This window comes from Hemicordylus capensis, chromosome 3, assembly GCF_027244095.1.
Source record: "Hemicordylus capensis ecotype Gifberg chromosome 3, rHemCap1.1.pri, whole genome shotgun sequence".
Lineage (NCBI taxonomy): Eukaryota > Metazoa > Chordata > Lepidosauria > Squamata > Cordylidae > Hemicordylus > Hemicordylus capensis.
This window is the reverse complement of record NC_069659.1, coordinates 86,522,371-86,542,738: the sequence shown is the minus strand read 5'-3', so window position 1 is coordinate 86,542,738 and position 20,368 is coordinate 86,522,371. Positions and strand designations below refer to the sequence as shown.

Below are 20,368 nucleotides of genomic sequence, written 5' to 3'. Positions count from 1 at the left end.
AGTGTAGACTGCTGAACATAATTTGATGATGTGAAAAATCTCTTGGGTGTCAGTTGTGCCCTGATTTAGTGACACTGACAGCACTAGGAAAAAATATACTGGAGGGCACAGATGTGGTAAAGTGCATGTTGAAGGGAGCTTTATGCCATACCTTAGCTTTCTCAAAGAGAAGTAATGGTATATTTCACAATCATGTTCCTTTCCTCAAGATGTTTTTGCTGAAGTAAGTCCTATTGATTTGGAGTTAACTTTCAAATAAGTATGTTTAGGATTGCAGCCCTAATTCAATTTCCAGTTTATGATTCAGTTATAATTTACAGGTGCTGGCAGAATTAGTCCCCCCCTCCCTACACCCCAGTTCGTGAATAATAATGGAATTAATAATACAGAAGAGTACCCTGAGTGTGTGAAAGGTGCCTTTCCTTCAGTTAATCAAAGGAGTCCAGGGATGCAGGGAGAAATACTTATTGAGGGACACTTGCCCCTTTATCCCCTCTCTGGAGCCACCAGTACCTATATTCATGATGGAGTGTGTGTGTGTGTGTGTGTGTAGAGGCTGAGTTTAGTTATTCACATTCAGAGTAAAAGAAGGTGATGGTGTTTACATGTCCTCTCTCACCCACTTAACTGTGAAGTGGTGCATCCCATCAATGTAAGAAGCCAAATCCTATAGAATTAACTTATAGATCTAACTCACTTAAACTAGCAGTTTTGAAGTGAGGCCTTTGGTACTGGAATTACCTGTGTTTGTGTGCTTTCACCTGCAGCTATTGCTTCTCAGGGCGAATCAAAATAGCCAAGAAATTACAACTTTGAATAAAACGAGTGATATTTAAAATACAGGCTGACAAAAGAGTTGATGTTTGCATGATAAGAAGAATTATTGTTTTTTTTATACAGTTATGATACCAAAGAAACAACAGAAGTCACTTCAGTGACTGAAAAGAGCAAGCCAGAAAATAATGAGATTTCTTTATTCAGAATCAAAGAGCTGGAGTTGAAATGTGTGGATTGTAAATTGCCTTGTTGTATTGGCTGGGGAAGATGCTGTGTGATTCCTTACTTCATGCTGACCCTGCATAACCTTCGCTTGGCAGAAATACACCACACACACTGTACATGTGTGTAGGCTCTGAGAACGTGTATTAAAGGGAAAACTTTGCTCCATGGAAACCAGGCAAAGTTCACAGGAAGTGTTTCTTCCTACAGTGGGCTTCTTGTGTCAGTCAAGTGAGACAGTGAATACCAAGTATCAAAAGAGTTAGAGGGGAAACTCAGAGATGAGGTGGTGGTGGTGGTGGTGGTGAGACGGACATGAGAAGCTGATTCCCCAGCCGTGTTTCTTTGTTTTATTTTTTAGTCCATTTTTCTTTAAGAAATATGTAGAAGTATGCAGGTTTGCCCTCTCACCAGGCATTCTTTTACAGAGACACAATGTTTTATAACTGAGAAGACAGCCCCTTATATGAAAAAAGCATTTGGTTATATCCACAGGCATATAGCTATATAATTTGCATGAACTTTAATCTAACTCTCTGAAATTTGTTCTCATGTTGATAGGACCATTCCTAGATCATACCTGGGTCACTTTTCCTCTTACTTCACTTTCACAGAATCACTTCTCCCTCCTCCTACCTAGTTGTTTGCACCCACAAAACCAAAAATTGGGAGCGCACACAGCTCCCAAGCCTGGGTGGAACACAGTTTTCGCTTCTGTGAATTACCTCAGTATGTAATCCCCCTTCTAAATAGTGTTTTATAATAAGATCAGAGCGGAGGGTAGTAGTGATTTATTGAGAAAATGCATGTGAGCAGGAAAATATGTATTGAAAATGAAAAGGAACAATAGTCCTAATACAATCATACCTCTGAAGTCATACATGATAAACTGGCCACAGTGAACAGAGTTATAGAAGGACCTCTGTATCAGCAGAAATGATAGAAACAGCCCTTAATATACCAGTGGGAAAGCTATCCAGGACCTTCATCCAGCAAGGCCTTCATTTGTGCCATATCTAACCTTGATCCTGAGAACACACATGCTGAATAATAGAATTAATGAAGTCAATAAGCTTCCTTCTGTGATTAAACTGAAGCTTGATGCTTAATGGTAATATGTTCAGTGGCATGTAAGCGGCTTTAGAAGACTCATCAAGAAGGGTTTAGGCTGCAATCCCTGAACTAGTTACACTTAATTATTGCACTGAAATTGTAGTGAAGTGGAGACTATTTCAGATTATGTGGGATGAAAATGGTGGATGAGCAGCCCGGGGACACAGCAAGGTTGTAGAGGGCCCGGGGACTAAAAGTAAAGATGGTCCACTGCACTCCTTCAGGGGCTCATGGACATTTGTCCCCAACTTGTTCTCTTGTAGCTGTGCTCCTGGAGCAGCCTCACAAACCAGTTTAAAGGGCAGTATGGCAATTTAAGCCCAGTTTATTTTCTTTTTTCGAGCAGGTGGTTCTGCCTTGTTGTTTGGGAAATCCCTGCCCCATACATTATGTCAGGGGATCCCAACTTGAGGCCCAGATGTTGCTGAACTACAGCTCTCATCATCCCCAGCCGTAATAGCCAGAGGATGATGGAGTTGTAGTCTAACATCTGGGGACCGAAGGTTAGGAACTTTTGCCTTATGTGATAGTAACAATATTAGCACTGTCATAGGAACGTAAGATAAGAACATAAGAACAGCCCTGCTGGATCAGGCACAAGACCCATCTAGTCCACCATCCTGTTTCACACAGTGGCTCACCAGATGCCTCTGGGGAGCCCACAGGCAAGAGGGGAAGGCATGCCCTCTCTCCTGCTGTTGCTCCCCTGCAACTGGTATTGAGAAGCATCGTGCCTCTGAGGCTGGAGATGGCCCACAGCCACCAGACTAGTAGCCATTGTGGTGGTGAGGTGTGTGGGGAACTAGGGGAGCACATGGAGAGTCATGATCTCCTCCCAAGACTTCCCATGGGAGGAGGGGGTTGCAGTGCAAAGGTTCTATCTTTCATCAGAGAGAATGGGGGGCCCCATGTAAATGGAGCCCCCTTTGTTGGGTTTGCTCAACTCATGAGCACACAGTCCGGTGGAAGACCAAGGGTGTTTACCCCATTGGTCCTCCCCAGTAGACTGGCCCTCTCATGAGACGAGGAGCAGGAGTGTGATTTGGTCTGCATAGGCTACTTCACTGGGGTCAATCCTTGCAAGAGCATCCTAGGTCACAGTGGGGTAGTCCCCCTAGGATCCTTTGCCCTCGCTCATATACCCCTCCCCTCCTAGGAAGTCATGTTCCCTTTCCGTTCCTGAGTTACAGGGAACTAGTGTCTCTCAAGATCCCACCCCCCCTCCCCGAATCATGTTTCTGCGGGACAGTTTTGTTGCAGGGCTCTTAGGAGTGCAGCAGTGCAACTGCTGTCAGAAGCACTGGCATGGCATGGTATTTAAAGGGATTTAAATGCCCTTTCCATGCCAAGTGCTGGTGGACCATTCCGAAAAGGCACGATTGCGCTTGGCTCACTCCCTTCAAGATCATGTCCAATATCTGCTCCTTCTTTTTATTTTATTTTTTAAATCCTTCTAAATGGACTATTCATCCCATTGACATTTACTGAAAAAATTTTAAATGCTCCATACTTCTGTTTAACTAATAATTAGGGGGGAAATTTCCCCCTTCTTATCTCTTTTCTATTTTTAATATGCCACTGCCTGATCCAGTTTCTGGTCTTCTGGTTGGTTCTGCTCTCTTGAAGTTTTTTTCTGACACAATCAGAATGTCTGTCACACTTGGAGAGACCATCAGAGCCTTTGTGTCTTCAGCTGTATATACCAAGGCCTTCCCCTTGTCCATGAATACATCTAAGCAAAATGGCACAGCCCACCTGTATTTGATCTTTTTTTCCCCTCTTGGAGGATGATCATTAAGAATCTTAGCTCTCGATGTTTTTTAAGATTCTCAGAGGGAATGTCTGGCAAAATTTCAATTGCTTTCCCCCCTGATCCTTAAAGGGCCAGATTCTCTTTGTGTTTGCAAAATCGCTTCCTTGGCCTTTTTATATGCAAATTTTATCAATATGTCTTGTGGTAAATTCCTACCATGGCCATAACTAGAATTCACTCTGTAAATCTGGTGATGTGCTGATGCCCACAATCTGGCTACAGAGCTTGTTGAGATGTGTCTTGGTGGACAAGACAGAGGAAGGGGCTCCCCTCTCCTGAAACCAGAGGTTGCCTGACCTCAGTTGGACCAATGTCTGCAATGTGATCAACAGTTTGAAATTTAAACCACAGGTTCGTCAACCGCCAGTTTCATGTTGCGTGTGAATGCGGCCTATATATCAACTCCAACTTCCCAATGGACTGTACTTTATATTTCTGCAAAACTGTTTGAAATGGGGGTGGTGGGAAGCAGTGGAATAGAGGACCACAGACTTATTTTCCCTATATATGAAGAATAAACTCTTTTTGACTGTATAACATTTTGATTTCAGTGAGTTACTGACTGTATTATTTTCAAGTATATTATACAAAAGCCTTTCCTTTGATGCATGAGGTTGCAATGCACTCCTCAATAATAATAGAAATTTTATCTATATATGGGCACGCACTCGAGTTTATTACCCCAAATATTTAAAGTTCATGAACCCAATAGACTTGATTTAATGTCAGACCATTTTAGTTTTGTGCACATAGCAAGAAAAACAACAATTCCTTATCAACCTGCCTATGCTGATTCTAGGAAATTAACTAGGGGACAATTCAGTCTGTCCTTTGAATGTTGAAACATGTGAAGCTTTGTTCACACATGCAGTATAGAGGCCAGTGGGAGGAAGGAGAACAGAAGGATGTGTTGAGGGGGCTGCCTTGCTTCTTTACTTAAATGAGAGCCAGTGTGGTGTAGTGGTTAGAGTGCTGGACTAGGATCGGGGAGACCCGAGTTCAAATCCCCATTCAGCCATGATACTTGCTGGGTGACTCTGGGCCAGTCAATTCTCTCTCCGCCTAACCTACTTCACAGGGTGGTTGTGAGGAGAAACTTAAGTATATAGTACACTACTCTGGATTCCTTGGAAGAAGAGTGGAATATAAATGTAATAAATAAATAAATGGGGGGGGGTTTCCAGCTTTTTTCACCTACATTTCACAAGGTACTAATTTATCCAGCAAACAGTGCACCCTGACCCTGGTAAAATGCGTAATTAATCCTTTTAAGTTGAATGGAATACACAGCAGGTGATAAAATCAATTATGTTGCTCATGTAGTAGGGAATTTCATATAATAAAGTTGTTCTCATGCGTAGCCTAGCCCAGGCTAGGGACGCCCAGCCTGGGGTAGGCTGTGCATGAGAACCGCCGTCATTGGGCCCGATGCCAGTGGGACAGCACTGCCTAGCTCGGCTTTTCAGCTCTGCTGTTAGCTGCTGTTAGGGCTATGTTTAGCCCCAGCGGACACAGATGTGGGCGCCTGTGGGAATCCCCCAATGCAGCGCACATGCCGCATGGTGCATTGTGGGATCTCGAGTGGCCAGGACATGTCCGGGCCTCCAGAGTTCTGTGCCGCAACATGCAGCGCAGATCATCTGGGAGCGCACTCCGTGATCCCAGCAACAAAACAGTACCCGTGTGGGGGAAGTACTGAGTGTAGCCAGCCTTCTCTCCCGCCCACCTACCACCCGCCCACTTAGTCCTGTGAACGACCTCAGTGTTTTATATATATTGTTTAGAAAATTTGGCTTAGAGTAGAATTAGATTCTTTTCAAGAGAGGAGACTCAATCCAGCAAAGGTGGTTCATAGGTTTGGAAGGTGGCCTCTATGCTCAGATTCCTTTGCTGGATTAGGAACTGCACATACAAATATGTTCTATGCGTGCTGGTGTATGGTTAGTTTAGGATGGTCTGCGTCCCCCAGAACTGACACCTGCTTGGAAGGAGCAGGTGGGGAAGGAATCAGGCCTGCCCACCCACTTTCCCTGACAGAGGCTCAGTACAGTACTGGCAAAGGTGACCATGCTGACCATCTGATTTAGCAGGCCTGGGATTACCCTCCACCAATGTATTCTTTATCTAGGAATTCTTAGCTGATTTAAAGAACAAAAACAAAACATAGGCCAACATCCAGACTAACATAGTTATGCATCTGCAAGAAAATAACATAGCTGTGCAAAACCCGAAAGCTGCACACCTGTGCTCTTGTACAAATTATCCCTGAAATGTAAATGCATGAAGGAAGATATTTTCCAGCAAGAGATACATCACATATTGTGCAAGTGCAAGGATGTTTGTGCTAGCGCAACAGAGCTGGTCTTCTGGTAGCAAACATGAATTGTCCCCTTTGCTAAGCAGGGTATGCCCTGATTTGCATTTGAATGGAAGCCTACATGTAAGCACTGTAAGATATTCCCCTTAGGGGATGGGGCCACTCTGGAAAGAACATCTGCATGTTCCAGCTTCCCTGCCTGGCATATATAGATAGGGCTGAGAGAGACTCCTGCCTGCATTTCTGGAGAAGCTGCTGCCAATCTGTGTAGATAATACTGAGTTAGAATTATGGCACAGTGGGGAAGTAACCTGCCAAGGGAGCAAGAGGTTGCTGGTTCAAATCCCTGCTGGTTTCTATAGTTTCCCAGATTATGGGAAACTCCTATATTGGGCAGCAGCAATATGGGAAGATGCTGAAAGGTATCATCTCATACTGCATGGGAGATGGCAATGGTAAACCCCTCCTGTATTCTACCAAAGAAAGACCACAGGGCTCTCTGGTTGCCAGGAGTCAACAGTGACTCAACAGTACAACTTGATTGATTGATTGATTGATTGATTTGATTTATATACCACCCTTCCGAAATGGCTCAGGGCGGTTTACAATTAAAACAGAAAACATTAAAAACAATTAAAACAGAGATACAAATATAAATACCAATTTAAAACAACTTAAAAAACAATTAAACTATCAAAACAATTAAAACCCTGAAAACCAGGTATTAAAACAATTAAAAGCCCCTGAGCCCCTGGTGGCGCAGTGGTAAAACTGCTGCCCTGTAACCAGAAGGTTACAAGTTCGATCCTGACCAGGGGCTCAAGGTTGACTCAGCCTTCCATCCTTCCGAGGTCGGTAAAATGAGTACCCAGAATGTTGGGGGCAATATGCTAAATCATTGTAAACCGCTTAGAGAGCTTTGGCTATAAAGCGGTATATAAATGTAAGTGCTATTGCTATTGCTATTGCTATTGCTATTGCTAAAACTGATTAAAAACCCTGAAAGGCCAGGCCAAACAGATAGGTTTGTAACACAAACACAAATAACACAAACACAATTCATGTTTGCTACCAGAAGACCAGCTCTGTTGCGCTAGCACAAACATCCTTGCACTTGCACAATATGTGGTGTATCTCTTGCTGGAAAATATCTTCCTTCATCCATTTACATTTCAGGGATAATTTGTACAAGAGCACAGTCCTTTACCTTTACTTTAGATGGAGTAAAGGTCTCACTCAGTATAAGACAACCTCCTATGTTCCTATTAGTCTGGAATGCAAGGTTCAGACTTAATGCAACTAGCTAGAACAACAATCTTATGCTAGTGCTTCAGAGCCAGAGTGGTGTAGTGGTTAGAGTGCTGGACTAGGACCGGGGAGACCCGAGTTCAAATCCCCATTCAGCCATGATACTAGCTGGGTGACTCTGGGCCAGTCAATTCTCTCTCAGCCTAACCTACTTCACAGGGTGGTTGTGAGGACAAACTTAAGTATGTAGTACACCGTTCTGGGCTCCTTGGAGGAAGAGTGGGATATAAAATGTAAAAATAATAATTAATAAATAAATAGTCTGGATGTTGCCTGTGGGATTTGCCCTTTTATATTTCTCTATTATTCCACATTGTATATACTTTTTATTACTTTAATACAAAAGTGTATATAATAGAGTCCAATTGTTTTTTTTAGAAATAAATTTTGAGAAATAAATGTATTTTTTCACTTGCAAATACACGTTAATCCATGCGGGAGACATATCATTAGAATTTTATATATCTGTTTGAAGAAAAGCAGTGCTCTTTATAATTATAGTCCTAAAACACATCAATAATATGTTTATGATAACATATTTGCAACAACTGAGAGAAAGACAACCCCACTTAAAATAAAGTCATTAAAATATTTATCAGTTTTGTGAATGGCTGTTGGTTGATGGTGTTCCTTGTACCATAATACAAACATCAGTTTAGCCAATGAGAAACCGTAATGAAGTAACTTCTCCTGTGATTAAAGAATGTCTGTCATTTTTTTGTTGCTCTTGTTTAATTGTATATGATTAAGCTGAATGTATCTGCATGAATGAACCATAATAGCAATACCATAATATTTTGAATCTGGATACTGTCAAAGAATTTTGCTTCTTTTTGACAAAACAGGCATGGTTCATACTCTAAATGTTAGTTATCACAATAACAACAACTTTATAGCCAGTCCTAGGTTTTCATTTCTTAAATATGGTTGCTAAAAGAACCAAGGTCAATGCCTGGGTGAACAACAGCTTATACCTGCATTGAAGTGCAGTGAGAGTTTTATGCCATTGTTCCGAAACAATCGATTTGGGTACCTGAGCCACTTGTGCTCCAGCAGATTGTGACAGCCTGAAGTGAGGCTGGACAGCCCCACCCTCTTGGGCATTTTCTCAGTTTATAACCATAGAAAGTGGAACTTCATCTTGTAGGGCTCATAGACCTACCATTGTTGTTTTGGCACAATGGGGGATGGGGCTGCATCTCAGTGGTAGAGCATTTGCTTGCATGAAGGTCTCAGAGTCAATCCCTGGCATCCCCAGGTAGGGCTGGGAAAGACTCTGTCTTGAAACAGTGGAGACCGGCTCCCAATCAGTGTAGACACTGATCGGAGTGTCTACAGATGGATCAATGGTCTGACTCGGTAAGAGGCAGCTTCCTGTGTTCCTATATCTCCTGTCCAGATCTAACTGTTCCATGTGGAATAGCAGCTATCAAAAAAGGGAGGCTCGGAAATTTATGGTTGAGACTGCTGATCATCCAGTGTTCTGATGCTGGACTGTAGATGGCCTGCAGGATAGGGTAGAGGAGGCACTAGTTCCTGGGATTCAGATATTAGGAAAATTTAGCATGTAAATAAGAACCCGGAATAGCAGCCCTACTTTCAGTTGAAGGTAACTTACCTGTTATACCCCTTGCCTTTTCAGAAATATCAAAACATCAGGTCCATAGTGGAACATGCATTTTTGTAGATTTGGGGGAAAAAACACCTGTTCAGTATTTCTCAAGTTATGTGACCACCTTAACTTACAACTTCCATGCTTTTTTGGAGCACAAATGAAGATTGCAAATGTCATAACACTTATCCTAAACCAGATAAAACATTTTTCTATTTTTAAGCACTCATCCATCAGTATATGGCCATGGAAAGTGGATGTAATGTATGATCCAAAAGAAAGGTCCTAGGATTTCCACCACTGCAAAGCATGTTTGAACCTATCTATTGGCTGATGCTCTTGTAGCTGTTTGGAGCTGCAAATGTCTGGCGATGGCCCCAGCAATGATCATAGGATTTGTTGTGCACTGAATTTGCAGTTGTCTTTTCACAATTATGTTTGCCCCACATTAATAAGCATCCAGCTCAAGGACAGGGCAATGTTCTTTTCTTTTTGTAAGCTGCTTTGGGAAATATGCATGAAAAAAGGACAGTATTCTAAACAAACAAACAAACAAACAAACAAACAAACAAACAAACAAACAAACAAACTTGCCCTAATAAAGCATACTAGAAATAGGGCTTGTCCATTCTCTAGGCAGGAGGTCAACTAGGAGACCAGTTCTAGTGCTGCAGCTCCCTGGTTAGAAGTTGAGTGAGCAGGGCTTACTTCCTAGGTGGTCTCTAGCTTGCTCCCTCCTCAGTGCATTCTATCCCCACCACCTCCCTGCCTTCCTTCACTCTATAAGTGCTGCAGCTGCTCAGGTGGGAGCTCCCATTGTGGTTCCTAAGTGCCTGGACCAAAACAGGAAGTAAGTCGTGCATGACAATTAGCTTGACTGTGGTCAGGCCTGATTGGCCATGGAGGGAAGCTCCCTGCGGTGCTGTTAAAAGCTGCCTTTCAGGGAGACAGTTGGTTAATCCTGAGGCGTAGGGGAAGTGTAGGGGAAGAATGACAGTTCAGTCTCCAAATAGCAAAGCAAAACCAGTTTGGTAAGAAAGCAGCAAAGCAAGAGGTGTTGAGACAGTTCTTTAGTACTGAAGAACTACAAGGATTTGTTTAAAGAAAAGGTTACAAACAAATGTGAAAAAGCCTGCAGCTTAATTCCAGCTGTAGCTCATGGCTGAAGAAAGAGACCAAAACAAACAGCCATCTCTGGAGAGACAAAATGGAGACTAACACTGAAAGAACAAAGAGGGGAGGAGTCCAGCACTTTTACCCATGACCCTAACCCCCCCCCCCAACGGTCACTATGAGACACTGCAGCTGAGAGCTGGTGATGCCAGGGTCCTAGCTCCCACACACAGGGCCTGCACTGCTGAGTGGAGGGAGGCCGTGGCAGTAGAGGAAGGGTGAGCGTCAGGTGGGCTCTGAGTGCCTTAATTCTTTCCCTCAAACCAGTGCAGGCTTGTCATTTGCTCGGTATCTGGACAGCTCAAGTTAAAGACAGGACTTCGTACTTCTTGGTTTGGAAGGGTGGGAGGGATGCCCAAGCCAAACTTTGCCTAGGATGCCAAAAACCCTCAGGCTGGCCCTGACCGGAAACTATGGGTGATCATAGAATTATAGAACTCTGCCTTTCCCTCAGTTTTACACCAGCATACCACAGAATTCAAAAACTCCTTACTATCCCCAAAATATATGTAGCTATATTGTGCTACACTGTAGTTTCACAGTGGTTGTTAAGAAATTAGCAAACACAGTGCTTGAGGGAATTTTAATGTAAGAGAGTTCTCTGAGGTGGTTGAACTTTTGTGTTATGCTTGAGCTTGTAATTTTACTTTGGAATAAAAGACATAAATCAAAGAACCAGTAAGTTTTAATCCCTTGGAGGTCTATGCCTTGGTCTATTGTGGCACTGAAACATGGGTGAACATTTCAGATTTATGCAAAAGGCAACCACTTAGGATCCAATTAAAACCAAATGATTAATAATTAGTTCTTGTTTTAAAGACTCTCAGAACATTCAAAAAGAAAAATCCGCAAAAGGTGCTGCAATTAGAAAATGACACATTGCTGGATGCGGTAAATAAATTTCCCTAAATTGCATTAAAGCTTGAATACTCACAGAAATATAGAAGCTATTTAAATAAATGCAAATGATATAGATAAGAATGGAGTATACTCCACTCACATTGTACATTCATTTATACAAAAGAGAATTTAAAGACATGTGGGAAATTAAATGCAAAGCTGAGCAATTCTTGGTAGATTACACAGCTGTCTTTGGCCCAGTTCAGACATAACACTAAATTGTGGTTTGGCATTATGCACATGATTAGGCATGGGTCTTAAGCTCACAAACTCCCCTTCCAGTGTTCCCTCTATTCCCAGATGTTGACTACAACTGTCAGAATCCCCAGCTGCAGTGGTTTTTGCTTGGGGGTTCTGGGAACTGTAGTCAACAACATCTGGGAATCCCTATTAGAGGGAACACTGTACCCTTCCTTCCTTCACATGCGAGGCAAGGAGTTTTAAAGCTTCCATTTGCAGTTTGGAACAAACTTCACTTTCCCGTGTCATCCAAATACATCAGTTAACAAACCAGGAGGATATCAGAGGTTCTGGTTTGTTAACTAACTGTGAATGGAATTAATCCGAGTTTCCAATATTTGGATTTTTTTTTTTTAAAGTTAGTTTGTTCCAAACCACAAACAGAAGTTTTAATTCTCCCACTCGGGCAGCAAAGAAAGGAGAAAGAGTCGAGGGAGCGTGTGAGCTTGGGGCTCATACCTGTTTGTGTCCATAATGCTAAAGCATTCACATCTGGACTGGATCTTTAGCTCTTTGCTGCAAAATGAAATAATAAAAATATTATTTATTAATTGACACCTAAATATATCCTAGCACAAATATTTAATGTAAAATTTGGGTTCAAAGGTGTTCAGTTTCTTTTCAACCCTTGGTCTACCAACCACGCAATACGCAAGTGAATTAAATGTCCTGTTTAACCAATACAAGTCTTTCTATACAGGGCATATTAACACCTCACAGGGTGCTAATATGTCCTGTGAGAGAGGTCAGTGGACCTTCCAGCTTCCTTAGGTTGTAACATCTGGGTGTCTATCCTGCCCCCTCCCAGGTGGCAGCAAGAACCACATCCACATGATTCTGGCTGAGTCATGAACCTAAATCATCAACCCATGCACTCTGTGGTGGCCCAACCAGTATCTGAACTGATCCTGTGCTTCTTTGGATTCCGAATCAATTTTGTGTGTTCTTAAAATGCAGGTAGATCTCCTGCTGATATACTTTTGCATTCTGCTGGCTAAGCAATGAATGGATTGCATATAGACAAGCATACCTGTATACACGGTATTTCAATCAATAGGTGTCTATAAATCAAAGGGCTTCATATAGCATTGCCGACCTGGGAGCATAGAGAAGCTCATATGGTTTGTAACTGTGTATACCTTTTGAAGTGCTTTTGTGTGTGTCCAGGAAAGGCCAGCCAAACTAGAAAACGCTGAAAAGATCATAATCTCTCATGACTAGCCCAAATTGAATAATATATATGCATAACTATTACAGATTTCCCACATTATGTTTGGAGCCTGTTTCTGTCTCTATAAGGCAATCGGTTTCGCTGTCCTCAACCGCCCCCCCCCCCCACTGAACATAGAGCTCCTGGTTTTGCAAACTCAGAGGTCAATTGTTTCATCTCCCATCCCTGCTGTAAACTCTAAACCACGCCATATGGCCCATCTTCAGTTAGCAATTTCTGTTTCCTCTTGTGAAGGACAACCTCTTCAATACTTTTTTCTTCATTATGGACTATTTTGTACATACTCGTCCATAATAAAGGTTAAATCTGTCCTCCCCTCCCCAAGTATTTTAAGCAACTCTTTAATCTTCTTTTCTCAGAAAGGCTTGATTTGACTGACTGGTTCACAGATTGTTCAGCAGTTAAAAATAATAATAAAAGAAATCCTGTCCAAAGAACTGATTAGTTTTACTGCACAGCTTTGGCTCTGTGACCTCGAAGCCCAGTTTGTCCTAGTTTGCGGTGAGTTCATGATTATGGGAAAGATTTAGAGAGGGGAGTTTCTATTTTCTTGCTTTCTTCTTTGCCTGCTGATGCTAATAAAACGTTACAGGACAAACTGTGGTTTAAAATCAAACATTTTAAATAATGAATGACACAAAATTATTGAGGCTCATCTACCAAAAAGAATTACACTTCACCCACACTCCACAAGGCATTCCATGGCTTCTCAATGAAATAAATGAGGATTTTTCAAAAGCATTCTAGTGAACAATGCAGCACACAGACACGGCAGTGGTCTTGCACAGGTCTCACTCATTTCAGTGGAAAAGTTCCCAATGGACTACATTCACTGTAGCTAGGGGAGCGGGGGTTATTATTAAAGGAGATCCAGAAGCAGTTGTGCTTCAAAGTAAAGTGTTGCCACACTTGTTTGGACCCACATCCTGTGTTTGTACCCTGCTTGTGGGTGTATGGCTGGAATCCAAAAATGATGTCCGGAAACCCCAAACTGGGTGAGGGGGACCTTTTTTCTTTTGTGACCAGCTTGGACCATCCAGGAAAGCAGACAGCTGTCCATCTTATAGAGTGGGCCTAGGTGGACCAGCACCAAATCAGCAAGCATGATTAACCATGGATCAGGTCTGGACAATGAAGCATCCCCTTAGAGTACCTCAGAGGGGCAAAGAGAGTCAAGAGGCCAGAGTCAGGAGGAAAAAAATAGAGTGAGTGCAACATAGCAAGCAGTTATTGAATATTGCTTGCAGTAGAGAGATTGGCGGCTGTTCTGAGATAAAGAAGGTGGAATGGGGGGTTGGTGAAGTCAAGCCACTTCCAGGAAAAAGTTAAAAAGGAGGACCATAAAGGAGGAGGAGGGAAGGAAAGAGGGAGAAAGAACAGGTTATACCTCTTCTATTCCACTAGGGTTAAGGTAAAAAAGAAAAGAGGTGGGCTCAGGTGGGGAGATCTGGGGTTCCATGGCACAGTAAGGTTTTCATCATAAGAGAGAAGGAGGCATCCAAGGATGCTGGGCTGGCATTTTAATCCAGAGCATCTGATTATTAGACTGATACCAGAGTCCAAGCTGTGACACTGCATGTGCCACATCATAAGAACATAAGAACAGCCCTGCTGGATCAGGCCCAAGGCCCATCTAGTCCAGCATCCTGTTTCGCACAGTGGCCCACCAGATGCCATTGGGAGCCTACAGTCAGGAGTTGAGGGCATGCCCTCTCACCTGCCATTACTCCCCTGCAACTGGTACTCAGAGGCACCCTGCCCTTGAGGCAGGAGGTGGCCTACAGCCCTCCGACTAGTAGCCATTGATAGACCTCTGCTCCATGAAGTCATCCAAACCCCTCTTAAAGCCATCCAGGTTGTTGGCTGTCACCACATCCTGAGGCAGAGCGTTCCACAAGTGGATCACGCATTGTGTGAAAAAGTACTTCCGTTTGTTGGTCCTAGACCTTCTGGCAATCAATTTCATGGAGTGACCCCTGGTTCTAGTGTTGTGTGAGAGGGAAAAGAATCTCTCTCTCTCCACTTTCTCCACACCATGCATGATTTTCTCCACACCATCCACATCAGGATCAAGGAGCAGGACTAAGAGCAAAGGGAGGTGCCTAGCTGGAATTGGCAGAGTGTCCACCAGTGGTCCTGTGCCTGGGATCACTCCAGAATCTGGATGCTTGGATCAGTTTGAGAGATTTTGGACCAAAGCAAAGGAGGACAAAGGCAAGACTTCCCAAGGCAGAAGGGCAGGTATGCTAATAACTTGTTTCTGAGAGTCAGCAGCACTGCATGGGCAGGCAGAAGGTGGCATTCGGAACAATCTGGTAGGACCTCAAAGGCAGCAGAGCTCTAAGTATGCCCATTCAGTCAGTGACTGGGTGTTGATCAGATTGCATTAGATGCTGTCACTTGTTCTGTTGGAAGCGCCATAGCCCTGGGCAATGACCCTGACTTTGCCGGTCTGGCAATTTAGTCTTATCAACTATGCAAGAGCACAGAGCATGGCTCCAGTCTTTCCCAAGCTCAAAGCACAATGCCCCTGCCTATGTGACTGTCTCATCTGAAATGGAGACCAACCCTCAAAGCACAAGCTCCTGCTCATGTGGCAGTTCACTAGGCCAGGATGGAAGCTAAATTCCTAAAGAAGCCATTAAGGAGGTGGTAGGAATATTCTTCCAGTTTTTAATTAGTTTGACTATTCTTTTTCTGCACAATCCATCCAAAGTTAAGCACAACTAAGCCCAATTGATTTCAGAGGACAAGTTAAGCATGTGCTTAGCTCACTGCCATTGAAATCAATAGGTCTTGAAAGAACTTAGGTTTGAAAGAATGACACTACATAAATTGTCTTACTTTCTAGTTCTCTTTGTTCTGATAATGACTTTGAGAGACAGACCATTACAGTTATCATTTTTCAGATGGGGAACTGAGGATGAGAAAGAGTGAGTTGTCCAAAAAGCAAAGGAAGGGTCTCTTGAGCCTCCCAGGTCAAGGAGACACTTCTCACATACTTGTTTTCTATGTACAGATTTAAGTGCACACCTAAAAATGTAAAGTGTGAAGATGTCCAACATGAGGTTGAAAATGTGGGTATCATATCGGTACACTTATAAGGGAGCTGTGGTTATTTGCAGCTCCCTGATGAGTGTTTACTTAGTGATACATTTTAATTTTCCTCTGCATTATTTGAGAAATTGCCCGGAGTTCACTACTCCAACCACTAGATGGACCTGAATATTACTTTTAATAATCCAGGTGCATTAGAATAGGGATTCCCAACCTTGTAACTCCAGATGTTGTTGGACTACAGCTTCCATCATCCACAATGGCTGAAGGGATGAAGGGGATTATAGTACAACATCTGGGTAGATGTATGTACTATAGACAACATTTATGGTACAACATCTGTTGTACCATAGAATAATGCTTTGATTTCTGCTATCATTGCATTTCCAGTTTTCCTGAAGAGCCATTTTTCCATAGCATGTTGGTTTGGAAACATGCTGATGGAAAGGCTATCAGCATGCTGATGGAAAGACTACTGTAGCAACAGAAAATTTCAGTTATCCTAAAGAGCCGTTGTTGTGTAGCATGTTAGTTTGGAGAGTACACCATGCTGATGGAAAGGTTGCTGTAGCAACAGAAAAGTTTATTATACCTCTTGTGTTAATTTGAACACAGGTGGGATTCTTCAGGTGGAAAAAGCCATTCGTGTGTCTGTTTGCCTTCAAACAGATACTGTATTTAGTAGTCATTTGGTTATTCAAGAAACATCTGGGGCCTGAGTCAACTTCCATTAAAATCAATAATAAGAGTCTCCCAATTTTACACTAATTGGAGCTGAACTGTGCCTGTAATGAATTCTTCGACACCCTTTGGTGCGCAGCAGGCTAGCTGTCTTTCAAAAATAAATATTTTACTAGCACAAGCAACAAAATCCACAAGGGAATTCTTCCCAATAGTTGGAGAATACAAACAAGCAAGAAAAATGAGGGACAATGAATGAGAAAATACAAGAAAACACATTATACACAGAGAATGAATGAGCAAATCTTGCTTGTGACACTTTTCATTTAAAATACATGTGTGTGAGAGAATTAGGGCTGCAAATGGTGTAGTACAAGCCTATGCAGAATTGAGTCCTCTGGCTGACATCCTGATTGAATTACTCATTAGTTCTACTCGGATGTTACTGGGCTGCTAAATTTCAATAGGACTTCCTCTAGTAAATTATGTCAGTACTAGTGTTTTCAAGCCCGTTAAAATAACGGGTGCTAGTGGAACTTTCCCACCCGCCTCTGCCGCCTCTGCCCTCCCTGGTCCACGCTTCTTATTCGTTTTAGCGGCAGGGCTGGTTCCGCCACTGCCGTCTCTGCCTTCCCCTGGTCACCGCTGCTCCTCATTCATTTTAGCGGCAGGGCTGGTTCCGCTGCTGTCGCCTCTGTGCTTCCCGGTCCCCGCTTCTCCTTCTTTTGCACTGAGAGTCAACATGGGCGCCATTATGTTTCCGCCGCTGCGGTTGGGCCGGTCTCTTCTCCCCGCTCTCATCTCCCCGCCGCTGCAGTTCCCCCCCCCGCCGTTGCCGTCTCTGCCCTCCCGGTCCCCCCGCGGGCCCGTCTTTTCCCCCTTCTCTTTTCTCCTCGCTGTTTTCCCCCCCCGCTGCCGCCTCTGCCCTCCCAGTTCCCCCACTGCTGCCTCTGCCCTCCTGGTTCCCCTGCTGCCACCTCTGCCCTCCCAGTCCCCCTGCTGCCGCTTTTGCCCTCTCTGTAGGCAACATGTCCTCAACATGGCTGCCCGTGTCCCTGCAGCCATATCTTTCTTGGCCGTTCTGGGCATGCGCGGAGCGCATGCCCAGAATGGCCAAGAAAGACATGGGCCGCAAAGACACGGGATCACACTCAAGCTCTTTATTATAGAGGATGTCAGCCACTGTATTCAATGAGGCTTACTCCCAAGTAAGTGTGCAACTTTGGTTTTATTAGTAGATTGATCAAACATTCTCAGTGGTGGCCCATCAATAAGTGTAAATTTGATGTGTGCCGCTGAATTGGTAACATACTTGCTTATTTTGGTAGGGTGATGGTATTTGTTTCTGGTATGTTATAAAGAATGAACAAGAAAACGATAAAGATATTCTTTCTTCCAACAATTAGTGGTAACTTTGCTTATTTCATATTTCCTTCAGTGTCTCAACAAGGCAGCTTTATGAGGTGTTGATAATAATAATTTAAAAGAAAGATAACTGATAAACTAAAACATCTTTAATGGGTCAACAGCCATTTGGGTTAACAGCCCAAATTAAAATTTTGTTTTAATTTTGTTTTGTGTTTTGTTTTAACTCTGAATATCAGATTTAAACACAAGCTCAATTAACAGAGGGGGCCTGACATTTAAAATGAACTCCTACAACATTTATGTTTCCTCCTTTGCAGGGAACAAAACTTGCAATGTTAAAATGTGAGCCCCTTATCATTGATGGATATTGAGTCTGTTCTACAAGAGTATCTTACTCAGTCAATGTGTTTATTATTAACTATCCTCATTGCACAGAGTCACTTCAGCCAAGCACATCCTGCTATGTTACAAAACATTGTTAAAGACAAATGAAGGGGGGGAAATTACATTCCCAACCTACAAGGGAACATTGTTCAAGGATAACCTTGACACTATAGTCTGTTTTATGAAGAAACATAAAGAAACACTGTGTTAACAGAGAACATGCTCTGTTGGTGCAGAACCCACCCACCCCCACCATGTATGCGCACATTCACATACACATACATCTCCTTGTATATATGAGTATGGTGACATATAAATAAGCCTCTAATTCATTCCTGGAGTTTGCTGAGCAAGCAAAGGATTAGGAGTGAAGTAAAATTAATTGGAAAGCTATGGTCCACTAGGAGATTTCTTTGTACAAGAATCTCACTGCAACTTCTGTCCATGGGATGAGGGAGGCCATTCTAGACTGGTCATATCTCAGCGACAGAGCACACACTTTGTATGCCAGGGTCCTGGTTCAATCCCTGTGATCTCCCTTAAAAAACAGAAAGTGATCATGGCAGTTATCATTCAAGAGTCAATAGTATAATACTAGGTTAAATGGAATAATCAGTATAAGGTTGTTTCATATGTTCAGTCATAGAATGGAGTTAGAATAAGTCATAGGCTATTCAGTCAAAATGTCTAGCAAGTTTGAACCATCTAGCATCAAGTATGCCTGTGGGGTAAACATCTCTAGACAACTCAAGCAACTGAACCAGAAGAAAGAAAATAAGAGAAAGCATGTCAGCCTTTACAGAGACCAGGCCTAATGTTTTTCCCATTGGAAGTCATCATTCATTCAAATCAAGTCAGCTGTAGTAATGTCTAAGGCCATGTTGGCATTAGGAAATGTATGCTTAATGGTATGCAAGGGGGTTGGGTTGGGGAGCAAACACACCTCTAGCCCTTGGACCATTTTCTGGGGAATTAAAACGGCCCCTGAGAACACAGAATCTGGCATTCATGGGATTACTAGAGGAATGGATTAGACTGTTCAATAGAAATGAAAGAGCTACCCATATCTTGCAGAAATCCATGGCACAATGACTCTCTTAGATCTTCTTATAACATTTCTTGTGAGCTGGTTCAGGTGATATGTCTGAGCCAACTCACTCACCATTTAGAGACTTGCACAAGCACATCTCTGTTCCTTTCCCATTGTCAATTCCCCTGCTTTTAATTGTGAAGTGGGGTGGTTCATCTGAACTGTACCCCACACACAATCTATGAAAAGAAAGATGGTGCTGTCGAGTTGGTGTCGACTCCTGGCAACCACAGAGCCATGTGGTTTTCTTGGTAGAAAACAGAAGGGGTTTACTGTTGCCTCCTCCCACATAGTATGAAATGATGTCTTCAAGCATCTTCCTGTTTCGCTGATGCAAAGATGAGTTTGGGAAACATACCAGTAGGGATTCAAACTGACAGCCACTTGTTCCCTAGGCAAGTAGCTTCCTTGCTGCGCTATAAGAGAGCCAGCGTGGTGTAGTGGTTAGAGTGGTGGACTAGGACTGGGGAGACCCGAGTTCAAATCCCCATCCAGCTATGATACTTGCTGGGTGACTCTGGGCCAGTCACTTCTCTCTCAGTCTAACCTACTTCTCAGAGTTGTTGTGAGGAAAAAGTTAAGTATGTGTCATGGCTCAGACTTCAGAATCAGAGCAGGAGGACTCGCCTGCTAGTGAGCCACAGCAACAAGAATTGACAGAGAAACCAGATTCTGGAGCTGAAGATTCTCAATAGCTGCCAGACTTGGTTTCTGATGTGGAAGAGCCTGGGATTTCCCCTAATTGAGATGACGTATCAAGAGGCAGGTTCAGTGGGACTCACACAGGTGCAGGAGATCACAAGAAAGAAAGACAAACTGCTGACTCAGGGAAGCCTGATTGATTGCTGGTTCTGTGGAACCATATATATTCAACAGTCTCTCATAGCTGAGTTGCTGTTTGCAACTTTGCTAGCAGCTTATAATGTGCTCTATAGGGAGAGGAGAGCTGGTCTTGTGGTAGCAAGCATGACTTGTCCCCATAGCTAAGCAGGGTCTGCCCTGGTTGCATCTGAATGGGAGACTTGATGTGTGAGCACTGCAAGATATTCCCCTCAGGAGATGAAGCCGCTCTGGGAAGTGCA

The 20,368-nt window shown here is 43.1% G+C and overlaps 1 protein-coding gene across 6 annotated transcripts in view; it reads left to right on the top strand.

Moving 5' to 3' along the window:
* Positions 1-20,368, top strand: part of GRIK1 (glutamate ionotropic receptor kainate type subunit 1) — a 293,855-nt gene that overhangs the window by 30,332 nt on the left and 243,155 nt on the right. The window lies entirely within an intron of this gene.